The sequence below is a fragment of the Sphaerodactylus townsendi genome, linkage group LG01 (genome assembly GCF_021028975.2).
Source record: "Sphaerodactylus townsendi isolate TG3544 linkage group LG01, MPM_Stown_v2.3, whole genome shotgun sequence".
NCBI lineage: Eukaryota > Metazoa > Chordata > Lepidosauria > Squamata > Sphaerodactylidae > Sphaerodactylus > Sphaerodactylus townsendi.
The window spans coordinates 27,189,599-27,205,051 of NC_059425.1; the positions used below are offsets into that span (position 1 = coordinate 27,189,599).

Genomic DNA, 15,453 nt, shown 5'->3' on the forward strand with positions numbered 1-15,453 from the left:
TGGCAGGGGTACCGTGAGATATGAAGAGTGAGGTCAAGGGTACCATGACGTCGAAAAGGTTGGAAAACACTGTGCTAGAGACAGGCATTGTGTTGGATCCGACCAGTTTTTCTGCTAGTGAAAAATGAAGGGGAGTGCTACATTGGGGAAAAGGTAAGAAAGAGGAGTCGGAAGAAGAAAACTGCCCCTTAGGACTCAGAGGGGCTGTGTGCTGTTGGCATGAAGGGAATGGGCAGGGACAGTTGTACTTTGGAGGTGGCAGCATCTGGGGGCTCAGCCAGCCAGTGGCAACAGCGTTAAGGAGGGAGGGGCAGAATGCTTGCTCTGCCCCCTCCTTAGCCTACAAAAAAACCCTCTGACTACCTTCAAGAAAAATTCAGTTCTCTCAAACTATGAGAGGCCATTGAGAAAGCAGGCCGATTTGCGAAAGCAATATGCTTACAGGGTGAGTCACAGTGCTGCCGTGCATTCAGTAGTTTTTTAAACCTCGCTGTTTCGAGCCCTCAGGAATCTGCTGAAGCGTGTTCTTCCTCATGTTCTGTTTATGGAATAAAATTGCCGTGTGACACATCCCCTCTGCCCGCCTTCATCTCCCTACAAACTAAGAAGAGCCGATCTATTTTAGGGATTCACGTACACAAGGTTGGCGTGTGCTGTTTGCAATGGATGATGCTCACAGAAGAATGGGAAGATGTAGCTTTCAATTGGCTGGGGTTGGAGGTGGCTGTGTTTTTAGCGGATAAGGTCATTAGTGCTTGATGGATAGTCAGCCTCATTGGCTAATATATTCCTCCGCTCTGCTGCTAGCAACTCCACTAAAAGCCAATGTTTTAAGAAGGCTACAAATGTTCCTACTCGATTTGAAGACTATGTGAGATATTAATAAAGGTAACTGAACCTAGACATGTGCAGAATGCCTTCCTTTAGCACAACAGTGTGATTTGGCCTCCTTTGAACTAGTGGGAAGACAATACAGAGGTAAACTTGGAGCTGAAGCTAATGCGGAAGTGACCCACTATAACCTACAATTGCGCTGATATTCTTAAAGGAATGCATGTACAGAAGGCCCTATCCTGGATGGTCCTGGCCAGCCCAATCTTGTCAGATCCTTGTTCTGGTTCATACTTGAATGGGAGACCACCAAGGAAATCCAGCGGACTATACAAAGGGAGGCAGTGGCAAACCACCTCTGTTTCTCTTGCTTTGAAAACCTTGCTTGGTTGCCACAACAAGTCAGATGCAACTTGATTATGCTTCCCACTACTGCCAGGCACAGAAGATTATTATTGCAGAGGAGGACCAGCAGGTAGACAGAAAGTGCTTAATCCTTTTCCCTTGAATTATTTAAATATCCCCCCCCCCCCTCTTGAAATCCAGTATGGGAGGGAGGGAATACATAGCTCCTAAGAAGAAGAAAAGTTTGGATTTATACACCATTTTTCTCAACTGGAGTCACAAAGCGGCTTATAAACGCCTTCCCCACCTTCCCCCACAACAGACAGCTGTGATGTAGGTGCGGCTGAGAGAGTTCTAAAGAATTGTGATTCGCTCAAGGTCACCCAGCATGTGGAAGAGTGGGGAAGAGTGGGGAAACAAACCTGGTTCACCAGATAAGAATCAGCTGCTCATGTGGAAGAGTGGGGAATCAAACCTGATCCTCCAGATTAGAGTCAACCTGGGTCTTAACTACTACACCATGCTTGCTCTAATATCTTTTCTGACCTGGATACCCTGTCAGATCTCAGAAGCTAAGCAGGGTCGACCCTGGAAAGAATTTGAATGCGAGTCCTCCATGGAATACCACACCAGGGTCATGATGTGGAGGTAGGCAATGGCTAACTGGGGATTTTTAATGGAAAAAGGAACACAGGACAGGATTCATTAGCTTCTGTTCCTGCACCTCTCCCATCATCTTCTCAAGATGTTTATCACCAGCAGTTGCTAGGCCTAATAAAAATGTTACCTCTTTAATATATTTTCAATGCCAAACCTCAGTATGTAGGTATATGGGTATATGAGGGCGCTTCTGGGCATGAGAAGAAAACCTTTTCCATGCTACTTGAGAACGATAGCAGCACACTCACACCTGGGAGCAGGTTTCTTGCAGATCCCAGAGCAATGGGGTATAGTTTCTCTTTCATGGGGAAGAAAAGTTATGTACATATGTAGTCTGTCCTGAAAAACAAAGAGGTTTAGGCCTAGGCCTGATTAGTAGATCACAGTAGACTTTGGTAGACTTGAGGCCAGAACTGGCTAGCGTATCACACTAGCTGACGCATCAGACTAGCTGATCTGTGTATAGGCTTGTGGCCATTTGCATTTTTAGCAAAGGCTGATGGGGTATGCTGTTGAAATGATAACCATAACACTAAAAGGTGGTCTAAAGCAGGATTGGCCAAGGTAAAAGAACAAGAGGGAGTTGACTGAGAAACACTGGAGGCAGTCTTCTCTGAAGGGCAAAGAACCGAACAGAGAGATCTAAATTTGTTAGCTGGAAGAACTTGATTGTCTTCCTTGAGAACTGCAGAACCTGGGAAGAGCTGAACAATCCTTCAGAGCAGAAGCGACTGGAAAGAGGAAGGAACAGGACTTGCCATCGCCGAACTCTTGAAGAACTGCACCAAAGCATCCTAGTACAGAGCTGCCCCACCTTGTCTTGCCAGGAGAAAAGGGAAACTGCTCCTAGGGCACAGGTGTCAAACTCAAGGCCCTCCAGATGTTCATGAACTACAATTTCCATCAGCCCTTGCCAGTATAGCCAATGCTCATTTTGGGGGGGACTGATGGGAATTGTAGTTCATGAACATCTGGAGGGCCTCGAGTTTGACACCCCTGTCCTAGGGCAATGACTAAGCTCGAAGACTCATCTGGCATCTTTCCAGGAAGGGTTCCTGCTGTGGCAAGAATGATGTTTTTGGGACTCTGCTCCAGACTTGGCCTCGAGAAAAATGCACAGCGCTATCTGCAAAGGACTGTGAAGAGGACTCTTGTATAAGACAGCGGTTAGTGAACCAGTGCTAATGTTTTTGGGAATGTTCCCTTTCTGTTTTATTTTAATAAATTGGATTTATATTTGGAGTTTATTAGAATTATACTAGATTTTGAAACTGACTTTGGGGACTCAAGGAGTTACACATATTTAAGTGCTCTCAAGTCCCAACCAACCTACAGTGACCCCAGCAAGGAAGGGGCTCTCAAGGCAAGTGAGACGCAGAGGTGGTTTGCCATCACTTTCCTCTGCTGAGCCTTCCTTGGCGGCCTCCCAGCCAAGTACCTATCCTGCGTAGCTTCTCAGATTTGATAAGATCAGACGATACCATGCTGCTTTCCCTCTTGGAGAACAGCGGCACCTGCCAAAATCTCTTCTGCCTGATTATGGAAAACCCACTACCATTTGCAGCCGGTATGTCTTGCCCTCCATCCTTGCTGACAGTGCTCCCCACAGGATCCCATTGTACTGGATCCTGATGGTGCAATCTGGCATTTCAACCCTCTTGCTTACACTGGAAAGCCCCCCCCCCCCCCCCCCCCCAATATGTTTTCTCTTGCCCCGAGTCTGTTCTGGGACTGCAATGTTCACGTTTTGCTTGTAAAAGCTGCCTCTTGAGCTCTGGATTCTGTCTTGAGCAGCCACACTGCTGGCGGGAGTTCAGAGTGTGGGATTCAGCCCCTCTGAAGATGCACTTGCTCGTGGGCAAAAGACTGGAAACAAAGAAAGGGGGTCTGTTCGATTTGCCAGAAGCTAGCCTGCCCCCTTCAGAGGTGGCCATTTTTAAATGCCGTTTATTCGAACGATTTGACCCCTTCCCCAGCTTCCATGTTGAAAGGGCCCTCAAGGCAGTTTAAAACAAAATATGCTAATCTCAAAATTTTAACATTCTAACATGTGCGATGCAGTCTGGTTTCCGGGCTGTATGGCTGTGTTCTAGCAGCATTCTCTCCTGACGTTTCGCCTGCATCTGTGGCTGGCATCTTCAGAGGATCTGATTCAGATCTTCTGAAGATGCCAGCCACAGATGCAGGCAAAACGTCAGGAGAGAATGCTGCTAGAACACGGCCATACAGCCCGGAAACCAGACAGCACCGCAGTGATTCCAGCCGTGAAAGCCTTCGACAATACATTCTAATATGTGATTTCTGCATCATTTAACATTTAACGTTCATGCTTAAAATGCTATTTCTGCAGTTCCATTACAATGTTTATTGGATGTCCCAACTTGTTGATTGTGTTGATTTACACTGTGTAATCTATCTTTAGTCTCAGTGACCCCAGTGGAGTGTAAGTAAACTTTATAAAATAAATACTAAAAATGATCAGGGTTATAATCAAAACAACAAAACCCCTACAGCTGCAGACCAAAATATTCAATAGAAATTAGTATTAAAAACATCATGGAGCAAAGTAACACAACGATCAACTAAGGACAATGTATCGATCAATCAGTCCTTAACCTAATCCTCTGAATGACTCACTCTGTGTAACAAAATAATTTCAAAAGCTCTCTGAAAAAGATTGGTGCTTATGTTATACCCAAGAGAACAGAAGCAGACCCATTTGCAAAGACAGAGTGTCTTTGAGGAAGAGGAGGTGCAAAATCTGAGTTTTCTGCTCCCCGCATGGACGACCGCCCTCCCCCACCACGACCAAACTTTTTTTGTACCAGGTCTTAAAAACAGAGTATGGACCATGGGGGAAGGAGGAGGGTTGTGGGAGCAATTTTCTGCCCCATATGTGACTAAATGGCCACAGCCCGGGGGCATTTGACTCCATATGTCCCCCTGGGCGGTACACCCCTTGGAGAGGCCAAAGCTGAAAATGATCAGCCATGTGTGCCTGCAGATAGAAATGAACAGCAATGCACATCTCTCAGCCATCTTTGTGAGGTTTGTGCAAAAGATTATGCTCATAGGGTTGTCAGCTTCCAGAGTGGGGGCGCTGGAGTTCTTCTGGAATTATGAATTGACCTCTAGACTTAGAGCATCTCTAAAATGAGGAAGCTGGTGAAAAGGGAATCAAAAGTCACAGTTTGAAGGGTTAAATCTCTGGAAATGGCTTGGGGGGTGGGTTACTTAAGTCCTCAATACTAGAGACTCAGCTAGATTGTATACCACAGATCAGGAAAGGTAGGATAAACTGCCAGAGGTCACTGCCATGACTAATGGATAAGATGAAGGAAGCTATTAGAGAAAAAAGTCTTCCTTTGGAAACTGGAAGACTAGCCCAAAAAAGGCAAACACAAACTTGCTTGAAGGAAGTGCAAGCAAAGAATTAGAGACACACAAAAGGATTTTGAAGGACATATCGTTAAACACAACAAGACTAACAATAAGAAATTCTTTAAGTGCTTTAGGAGCAGGAAGCCAACTAGGCAAGCAGTTGGACCCTTGGATGACAAGGGGAGTAAAGAAATATAAGGGAGGATAAGGTGATTGCTAGGAAGTATTCTTCCCATATGTCTTCACTGTTGAAGATAACCTTTTCCTGAACACATGTTTCAGGGAAAGAGAATGAGAAGCTGGGGCAAGCAGTAACAACAGGCCAGGAAGTTTTAGAATGTATGAACAAAGTGAAAACTAACAAGTCACCGGGACCAGATGGTTCTTTTCCATCAAGAACTCAAATGGAAAATCGTTTAATTTCTAACAACTGCATGTAACATGTCCCTAAAGATAAGCCTCTGTACCAGAGGACTGGAGAATGGCCAATGTAACACCCATTTATAAAAGGAGTTTGGAGGAGGGGGGACCCAGAAAATTACAGGTCAATTATCTTAACATCTGTTCCAGGTAAACTGATAGAAAACATTATTAAAAATAGAATCGTCAAGCATATATAAGGGCAAACCCTGCTGAACAAAACCCGGCTTCTGAAAAGGTAGGGAGCATTTTCCCCATGGCCAATATATCCTGGGATAAGGAAGTGAACCATCCCAGTTCGGCCATGACTTCCGCATGGCTTCTGGGTCTAACTCGGCCCTGCCCCTTGAGATTTCCCTTATCATGCGCCTTTCGAAAACCGATAAAATTGGCGGGTCTTTTTAAAAAACCCACACCCCTCTCGCTCCCATGCAAACACTGTGGGAGATGGGCTGGTTTATTTTTCCCGCCTCGCTCGCTGCAGCCAATCAAAATGCCGGAAAAACGGGACAGTTTGCGCATGCGTGGAAACGTTGGTGAGGAAAATGAAAGTAAACTGCTGGCCATGCGTAATCACCTGGAGTTCTTTCTCCCGGCCTGAACGTGCTGACAGGCTGTCGTGTGGAGGGAGGAACCGAGATGGAAACATCCCAGTATGTATGATCCCCCCCCCCCCCGGGGATGTTTTGGCTGTGGGGAAAACGCCCCTGTCTCTCCAACCTTATAGAGTTTTTTCGAAAGTGTCAATAAACATGTGGATAGGAATGAGCCAACGGACATTGTGTATTTGGATTTCCAAAAGGCTTTTGACAAACTCCCCCACGAAAGATTGCAAGGCAAATTTCATAGTCGTGGGATAAGAGGACAAGTTCTCTTATGGACTGAGAGCTGATTAATAAATAGGAAGCACAGAGTAGGAAAAAATGGTCAGATTTCACAATGAATGGGTGTGAGCAGTGGGGTCCTTCAGTGGGATCTTTGTTGGGACCAGTACTTTTCAGCCTGTTCATCAGTGTCCTGGAGCTGGGGGTGAAAACTGAGGTGACCGAGTTTGCAGATGATCCCACATTATTAGGATGGTTAAAACAAAAACAGATTGTGAAAAGCTCCAAATGGATCTCTCCAAACTGGAGGAATGAGTATTAAGATGGCAAATGAGATTCAGTGTGAATAAGTGTAAAGTGTTGTTTATGGAGCAAAAACTTCACATATATGCATATGCATAGATCAAGAAAAGGATCCTAAGCTTTGTATCTTTAAGGCATTTAGTGACAGGACTCTTGTTAGAATCAGCAGCTGTAAGGAGAGAACCAGAGTAGGTAGTCATGGAATGGGAACCAACATAGTGTAGTCAGTGGTTAAAACCAGGGAGACTCTAATCTGGAGAACTGGGTTTGATTCCCCACTCCTCCACATGACCAACTGACTCTAACCTAGCGAACCAGGTTTGTTTCTTCACTTCTCTGCATGAAACCTACTGGGTGATCTTGGGCCAGTCATAGTTCTCTCCAAACTCTCTGAGCCCCACCAATCTCACAAGGTATCTGTTGTCGGGAGAGGAAGGGAAAGGAGTTTGTAAACCACTTTGAGATTCCTTAAGATTGAGAAAAGGGGTGGGGTATAAATCCAAGCTCCTCTTCTTCTTCATCCTACCAAGTTGGCAGCCCAAAGGCACCTGGTGGGCCACTGCGAGTAGCAGAGTGCTGGACTAGATGGACTCTGGCCTGATCCAGCAGGCTTGTTCTTATGTTTATCCTGGGACAAGGAGTTCCACCATTTAATTATATGCTCTGTGAAGAATGGAATGGAAAGGCTGAAAGGGCTCCTGGAAGGGGTGGGACCTTGCACCGGTGTATTTGCCTTCTCTGGGACACTTATTCCGATGGAGGAGGCAGATGCATTGGTGACTGCGCATCCCGCAGCCCCAGTGCCACAAAAACCGGAGGTTCAGGCTGTGGCAGAGCAGCGCTGGTATCCTGCTCAGATATCAGCACTGGGGTGGTGGACTGGGGCATTTCTGGGAATGGAGCTGACATTAGTTCAGGGTCAGCCTATAGACTGTGATTTGATTTAATAGTAAAAGACTGTTGGGGATGGACCAGGGCTACTGTCTTGGGTATGGGGAAGAGGTTCAGCAGTGGTGTAGAGCCAAGGGGGCAGGGTGGTGGTGTGCGATGCATCAGGTGTGTGCCAGTGCGGGGGCATGGTGGGGGCGTAGTGTGGCGGGTGGGGCTGCAGGGCGCACGTGTGCCCCAGTCGCAGTTCTTCCTTGCTCCGACCTTGAGATTCCGTCACCCCGTCTTCTTCTCATCTGCCTGTTAGCCTGGTTTGGGGTGGGGAGAAAGACAGGCACTGAAATTATGGTTGCCATCTCCAGTGGGAAGTTTCTGGAGTTTTTGCAGGAGGGAGCCTGGGAAGGAGAGAGTTTTGGAAGGGGGAGAGTCATAGAGTCCACCCTGGCCATCAAATGAAATTCTGGGAGCTCTCCAGGCCCCAGCCAGAGGTTGGCAATCCTAACTGAGGCTAATGACAGTTTAGAATTAGGATTTCTATCAGAGAAATAGTGCTAGGAGAAAGAATTAAACCCCCATCCGAACTGGGTCTCTCCACAGCTGTATTTTGATGGAAAAAATATCTCAGAAATTATTTTGATCCTCATTCAGAGAATGAATAGATTCTTCTTCTGTAACTTTGGTGGGCTTTCCTTTCAAGTCCTTAATAATTAAGACATGTTTATCAATGACTATTGGTTATAATGCTAAATGGACCCTCCATATTCTAAGGCACAGGTGTCAAATTTGCGGCCCTCCAGATGTTATGGACTACAGTTCCCATAATCCTCTGCCAGCATGATGCTGGCAGGGGATTATGGGAACACTAGTCCATAACATCTGGAGGGCCACGAATTTGACACCTATGTTCTAAGGTAATCTACTCCTGAGTACCAGCCATGAGGAAGAAGATGGCCTTTGTGATATGCTCGTGAGATTCCGGAGCCATCCGGCTGGTTTCTGCTGGAAACAGAAATGGGTTGTAGGGCTGCAGGCCTGATGTGTTCATACACTGTTACGTTCCTTGATCTGGAGACTCATCCATTCTCGGATTGTGCCCAGAGTCAGCTACTGTCTCTCTGCTTATGTTTATTTGATTTCTCTTCAACTGAAAGCCTTAATTTAAAACAGAAGGCGGTTGTTTACAATCCCAAGAAGGCTCTATCTAGGAACTTGAAATGTGTGCACAAGAGACAGATGATTTTTTGGGGTGGAGGGAGAGAGAAAGGTTTGGTCTTGCTCAAGATCTCTGATGGGGGTTCACCCACTGAATTTTGACTGGGCAGGAGTCTGGTCAGCATTTGGGAGGAGCCCTTTTTAAAAATGTATCAATCCTGTCAGAGCAATCCCACATCCTATCCTCCATCACCACTTCCTGATGGTGGGACTTTGGGATTTACCACTGTCACCACGTTAGATTTATTGCGCTTGTTTCTCTTTTTAATTTGAAAGTTCTATTTATTTTGCACATATAGACTACGGATGCAGAAACAGAAACAGTCCAAATCTGGTTTCTCTTCCCCCCCTACAGTAATAATAACAATAATAATAATTAGAAATCCTAAATAAAAGAAAAAGAAAAAAGAAAACACACAAACGCATCCCTACACATACATATGGTGACTTCCAGCTATCTCTCTAGATCCAAATGCGAATCTAGGTCCGTGCTTATGATTAATATCTGCATTTTTTCACTTTTAGTCTTTTTCTAAAACAGCTTTAGTCCAATATGCTATTTTCGTTTAAGTCTCAAATCTCCCATTATTTCTCTATTTGTATATGTTTTCAATAAGTAGACTGCAAAAGATTTCCAATCTTTAAGGAAATTGTCCATGTTCTTGTCTCTTATAAATACGCTTGTTTCTAATGTTGAGTTAAGTATTTATTTTTATTTTAAACATTTGTATGCTGCCTTTCCGCCCAACTTTGGGTTCCCAAGGTGGCAAATGATCAAAACAATGTTAAAATACTAATAAAATACTAATAAAAATATTATTAGTATTAGTAAAAAATAAACATACTAATAAACATACTAATAAAATACAGAGCCCTTTGGGGGTGTAAATTCAATTATAAATAAATAAATATACATACATACATGAAATAATTCCAGCAATTAAATAAAACGTAAACACACAGATAGGGAGGAGGGTCAGCGAGAGTCAGTGAGAGAATGCCAGACAAAACAAAAGTCTTCTCTCACTGGTTGAAGACAACTGTTGGGGGAGGCAGATGAATCTCCCTGGCGAGTGAGTTCCAGAGTTTGGGCAACCATGACTGAAAAAGCTCTTTCTCAGGTGCCACCCATCTAGCCTCAGGTGGCAGGGGCCCTCAAAAGGCCTCTGAAAATGAGTGAAGTGATCAGGTATGTCGATATTAAAATTGATGGTCTTTCTTGCCTGAGCCATATAGGACTTTAAATGTCAATACCAGCACGCAGAATTGGGTAGAGAAGCAAATTGGGAGCCAGCATAGATGGCACAATATGGTCACTATAACCCACTCTAGTCAACACTCTGGACAACCTTCAAGGGCAACCCCATGTAAAGCACATTGCAGTAGCCTATGCTCATTTTACCAGGTAATGCATCACAATAGATCTTTTCTGTCTGGAAGCAGCTGCAGCTGGTTCACCAGTCAAAGCTGGTGAAAGACACGGATGCCATCTGTTTATCCAGTCGGAGGCCTGGATCTAGCAGCACCCTCAAGCTACAAACCTGCTCTTTTGGGTGGAGTGCAATTCCTCCTAGAACAAGAGATGTCCCATGTCCTGGGCCAAACTTTCTAGTCTCTAATAGCGCCTCCTTTTTTGTCAGGATTAATTTTGCGGGGATGAAAGAAAGGGACTCTGGAGAGTTAATTTCTCGCAGCTGGAGACTGCCACGAAAACAGCTTCTGGCTTCAAATTCTGAGCCCCAACTTGCTTTAGCATGAAACAGTATTTTGGGTATTTTACAGGGGGCTGATTATTGCCTTTGCCTAGTTTTCGCTGGCAGGAGAAAAGGAGCCTTTTGAATACCATGGGTAGAGAAGATAAATCATCCCAGCACTTGCAATTTGGAAAGGCATGCAGGGAAGAACGCACAAGCATTTTGCCCTGCTGCCTTGACTGAGAGGTGGTTAATGTTCCTTCTGAAAGTAGCAGAGAAACAGCTGGCCCTGCTCCCCTCTTCCCCGAATTAAGGTTATGTCTTATTTTCCTCCTTGTGTGCTGGGCAGTCTCATTCCACATGTCCATGCACACCATGTGCTTGCAATTCTGTTGAATCCATTAGCTATTCTAAACATGCCCTGGGAGAACAGAACAGAGCTCCCAGGCTTCATTCCATTGCCTTTGCTGAAACCTCAGACACCTGCAATGGTCTACAGTCCCAGTGGCCCCATAGAAAAAAGATCATAGCCTAGAACAGGGAAAAGTTCAGAACGGGAAAACTGGGCTTAGGGGAAAAAAGATGCCCATGAACAGAACTTTCCAGAGTCCCACGCAAGCATCCCCGTCCAGTTTCAGGTTAGGATTACAACGAGGGGGGGGGGGGGTTTGGCTGGGAGTTTAACCCTTTCATTCCAATGAAATTCTCACCCATTGCCTGCAGTTAGCCCTGGGGAGAGGGCAATCCCAGCCACCCCATCTTTACCAAGCAGATGTGATTAAGATCACATGAATTTCTATCGGTCTGTACAAAATAAATTGCACGCGCACACAACAGCCGTTTGGAGCATGGTTGCTCAGGAAGGAAAGAGGGGATTTAACCTTTCACCCTCCCACCCCCCCCACTTGGTTTCATCAATCAAAACCGCCTTCTGTTCCCCCAGACTATTATAATTTTGAATAGAAAAAGATGAGTTTTTAAAGGATAGGACAACTTATGTGTGTTGTGGGTATGCGTGCAGGTTTGATGGGTATCTCAGAACTCTTGATACTGGGCACATAGAACAGGGGTTTCTTTTCTAGGAGGCATCTGACTGACCCCTGTTGGAAACAGGATGTTGAACTAGATGGTCTGAGCCAGCAGAGCTTATCTGATCTTCTTACAAAGTGGCAACAACATTTCTTCTGAGCATGTAGCACATTTCTGGAGTTAATAAGGAGGTTTTAGTTCTTCCCAGCAGGACAGAACCATCTCTGCTCTAATTTCTGGGGATTAAGCTCCATCTTTAGACAATTGATTCTGAACCAGTTGTTTTAAAATATGTGACATTTTAACCCTTCAGTGCCCACAAAGTTGCTTTGTTAATCTGGTATTGGCATTAACAAGCCCTCAAGTCATTGTCTTTAAAAAGTGACAAACAGTAGACGTAGTTGGTGGTGACTCTGGTTTACTTTAAAAATAAGAAATTGTGACTAAGGATTATGTTTTACAGTCAAGCGCACAACCATGTAAGAAATGTGACTGGGGCCTTCGTAGTGTTGCTAACAACCCGGAGAAAACATGCTCTGACCCTTTGACAGGATGCTATTTACCAGGGGAGGTTATTTTACTTCCATGGTATGGATCAGGCTTGAACTTCACCCAGATTTCTGCAGGGCACTACCAACTTTTGCAATGCCAGCACCAGGAAACTGGGGACCCTCCGGACTCTCTTACTCTGAAAAAGATAAGGCCATGCAATCTGGGAATTCTCTCTTGCTGCCTTTCTTGGGTGTCGCAAGCAAGAACTTGTTGGACTCCAGCAAATGCCCAACCTGGTCAGCCAGGAGCAACTGTTGTGTTTCAAAGTTGGAGTCCAAAATCTATTTGCGTGTGTGTTAAGTGCTGTCGAGTTGCTTCCGACCTATGGCAACCATATGAATTCGGGATTCGCTTCTGAAGAAACATGTCATAAAACAGATTTTCCCGTGCTGGGATCCCTAATCGTTACCCTTGCGAGGCAGACTATGCTTCACAGTAAAATCACGAATAAACCCCACCCCGCCCTGTCCCCTCCCCATCACATTTGGACTAGTTGGGGAGATGTGGAAGGGTCAGGACATTTGCAAGTCTGTTGCTGTGGGATTATTTCATCTTTCTGCCACCATCAGTGCAAGCCTGTCCCTGAGTTAAGCTCCTCTTCACTTACACTAAGTGTACAGGGTACTACAAGTATAATAAATAAATAAAACCAGTAGGACCCGAAAGAACCCTGTGATAACAAGACTGTCTGTAGCCCTGTGCCGTCTCCCTGGGTCAAATCTGCCTTATTGCAGTCCCCCTTCCATTTGATACAAAAGAAGGATGCTCATCACAGCTTGCAAGACCCCATAAGACGGAAAACCGATCGGCCAAATCCGCACTTACCTGTCTTGGTTCTACACCAGGTCCTCTCTCTCCATAGTCCTTCCAGGTGAGATGCCCACCGGTCTCTGCTTTCTTCGAGAATGAAATGCTTGTCTGGCTAGCGGAGGGGCTCTTGCTCTTTCTAAATGTGAAAACACCCAGCTCTCCTGCAAACCCTTCTCTTCTCCTCCGCTCCCTCTGCTGGATATGATGCTGAGAGGTTGCTGGCTTTCTGCATGTACATAGAGGACAACGGTGGTGTTGCCAGATATGAAAGGTGTTCTTGTATATTTTGCACAGTCATAGAAGCAAATGCATGATCAAGTCATCTGTGTGTTTCAGTGCTCTGCCAGTGTAGTGCACAAAAACTGATATATTCTAGGTCTGATGGCTGGGAACAGGAAGTGGAGATTTTGGAGGAAGCCTGATGGAAGATTTCTACCTGTCCATCCCATTTATGTCTCCTCTGTTCCTTTTCCTCATTCATTTCAATGAAAGTGAATTTACATCAGAGACTGCACCCACATAGGGCAGATTCCCCATTCTCTGATTGCTGCTAGAAATGGCAACAGGTCTACACAGTATTGCCTTGAGCCTGCCCTCCTGCCCCCTTGCTGATGGAAGCCAAAGTAAGCTCCACTGCATTTTTGTTGGGGGAGAACTTGGAGCTAAAAGCCAGCACAGAAGCAATTTCAGTATTTCTTTTCACGGCTGGACTCAACTGGTTGTTGTGGGCTTTCTGGGCTGCGTGGCTGTGGTCTGGTGAATATTGTTCCTAATGTTTCGCCTGCATGTGTGACTGGCTAATACACCTCTGAAGATCTACCAAACCCCAGCCACACAGCCTGGAAAGCCCACAACAACCAGTTTCAGTATCACTCACTGTGTCCTGTGGTAGCTGCTTGGGATCTCAGGCAGAGAAAACTATTTCCCGACAGCTGGTACCCAAGATCCTTTCACAGTAGAAGGCCATAAGGAGCGTTTCTCCGTGGCAACTCCTGTTTTGACTTTCTCTGCTATTGATCCCACAAGCATCCCCTTTCTAACAAAACAAAAGAAGTTTAACAATTTCTCTGACCTTTTAGACCAGTGGTTCTCAACCTTCTTAATCCCGTGACCCTTTAATGCAGTTCCTCATGTTGTGGTGACCCCCAACCCTAACATTTATCCATTTTACAGATGGAGAACACTAGTGCAGAGAGTATTAGGTGACCCCTGTGAAAGGGTCATTCAACCCCCAAAGGGGTCCCGACTCCCAGGTTGAGAACCACTGTTTTAGACCCTATTTGGTGTAGTGGTTAGAATTTCATTCTAGGATCAAGGAGATCCAGGTTTGAATACCCACGCTGCCTCACAGGGTTGCTGGCAGACTTGGGCCCAGTCACATCCTCTCAGCTTGATTTGAGCATAATTCTTCTGCATGTCTGCAGCTTTCTAGTTGCCACATGGGTTCATTCTCTTACAGTCATAACATTACTGAGTTTTCCACATCATTGGCAACATCACAGCACCACGACCTTTTTTGTGTGTGGATGTGCTATATAGATATACTAATAGAGGGGACTATGCCCCTTCTCCCCCCCCCCCCAATACAATTTACTGACTGTACAGCCGCTTTCCTGCCATGTTGATTTGGAATGTAGTGACAAAGACATTCTTTAGCATTGTTTCAAATGGCAGTTCTCAGGATTGTACTAAAGGTGCTTCTTGTATGTACAAAGTTACTACCCACAGTGCAAATTGATTTGGTGACTGGCTGAAGAATTGCCATGATGGTCGTTCTCTGATCAGTTGCAGCACCAAAAAATGTGCATGCGTGAGAATTGCCATTTGACTTCACCCAAAGAAGAAGTGATTAGCAGAGGTGGGATCCAACCAGTTCTCACCACTTCTCTAGAAGTGGTTACTAATTTTTTCTGAGTGCCAAGAAGGGGTCACTAAAGCAACCTCCCTGTCCAATAGGGACTGGAGGTGCGTGTGTGTGGCGGCCCCACTGTTTGAATCCCACCACCATCGGAACCTGTTATTAAAATTTTTGGATCCCACCACTGACTATTAGGAAGAATTTCCTGACCGTCAGGGCTGTTTGACAGTGGAATTCACTGCCTTGGAGAATGGTGGAGTCTCCTTCTATGGAGGTTTTTATCAGAGGCTGGATGATCATATGTTGGGAGTGCTTTGATTGTGTGTTCCTGCATTGCAGGGGTTGGACTTGATGGCCCTTGGGCTCTCTTCCAACTCTATGATTCGATTCTATGATTCTATGATAACAAGTGCCCCCCAAATATCAGAATAAGAAGACATTTTTGAGGATCTATAGAAGGGTTATTGAGAGGCACAAAAGCACATCTTATATCAATATATTGCTATTAGAAGTGTGTTTATTTAAAACACACACACGTGTGTAAGCCACTATAAGAAAAAAAAAGCATTCTTTCCATGACCTGGTGGGAGAAAATGGAATTTAAGAAGTGGAGGGACCTCAGCAGGGCACAGATCTAATCACACCT

The 15,453-nt window shown here is 45.2% G+C and overlaps 1 protein-coding gene across 2 annotated transcripts in view; it reads right to left on the reverse strand.

Annotated features, from left to right (window-relative positions):
* Positions 1-13,056, reverse strand: part of CHRM1 (cholinergic receptor muscarinic 1) — a 31,318-nt gene extending 18,262 nt beyond the window's left edge. For both annotated transcript variants that reach the window (XM_048485966.1, XM_048484299.1), the window contains exon 1: positions 12,965-13,056. The gene's annotated coding sequence lies outside the window, so the exon portion shown is untranslated. The remainder of the gene's footprint in view (positions 1-12,964) is intronic.
* Positions 13,057-15,453: the final 2,397 nt, after the last annotated feature.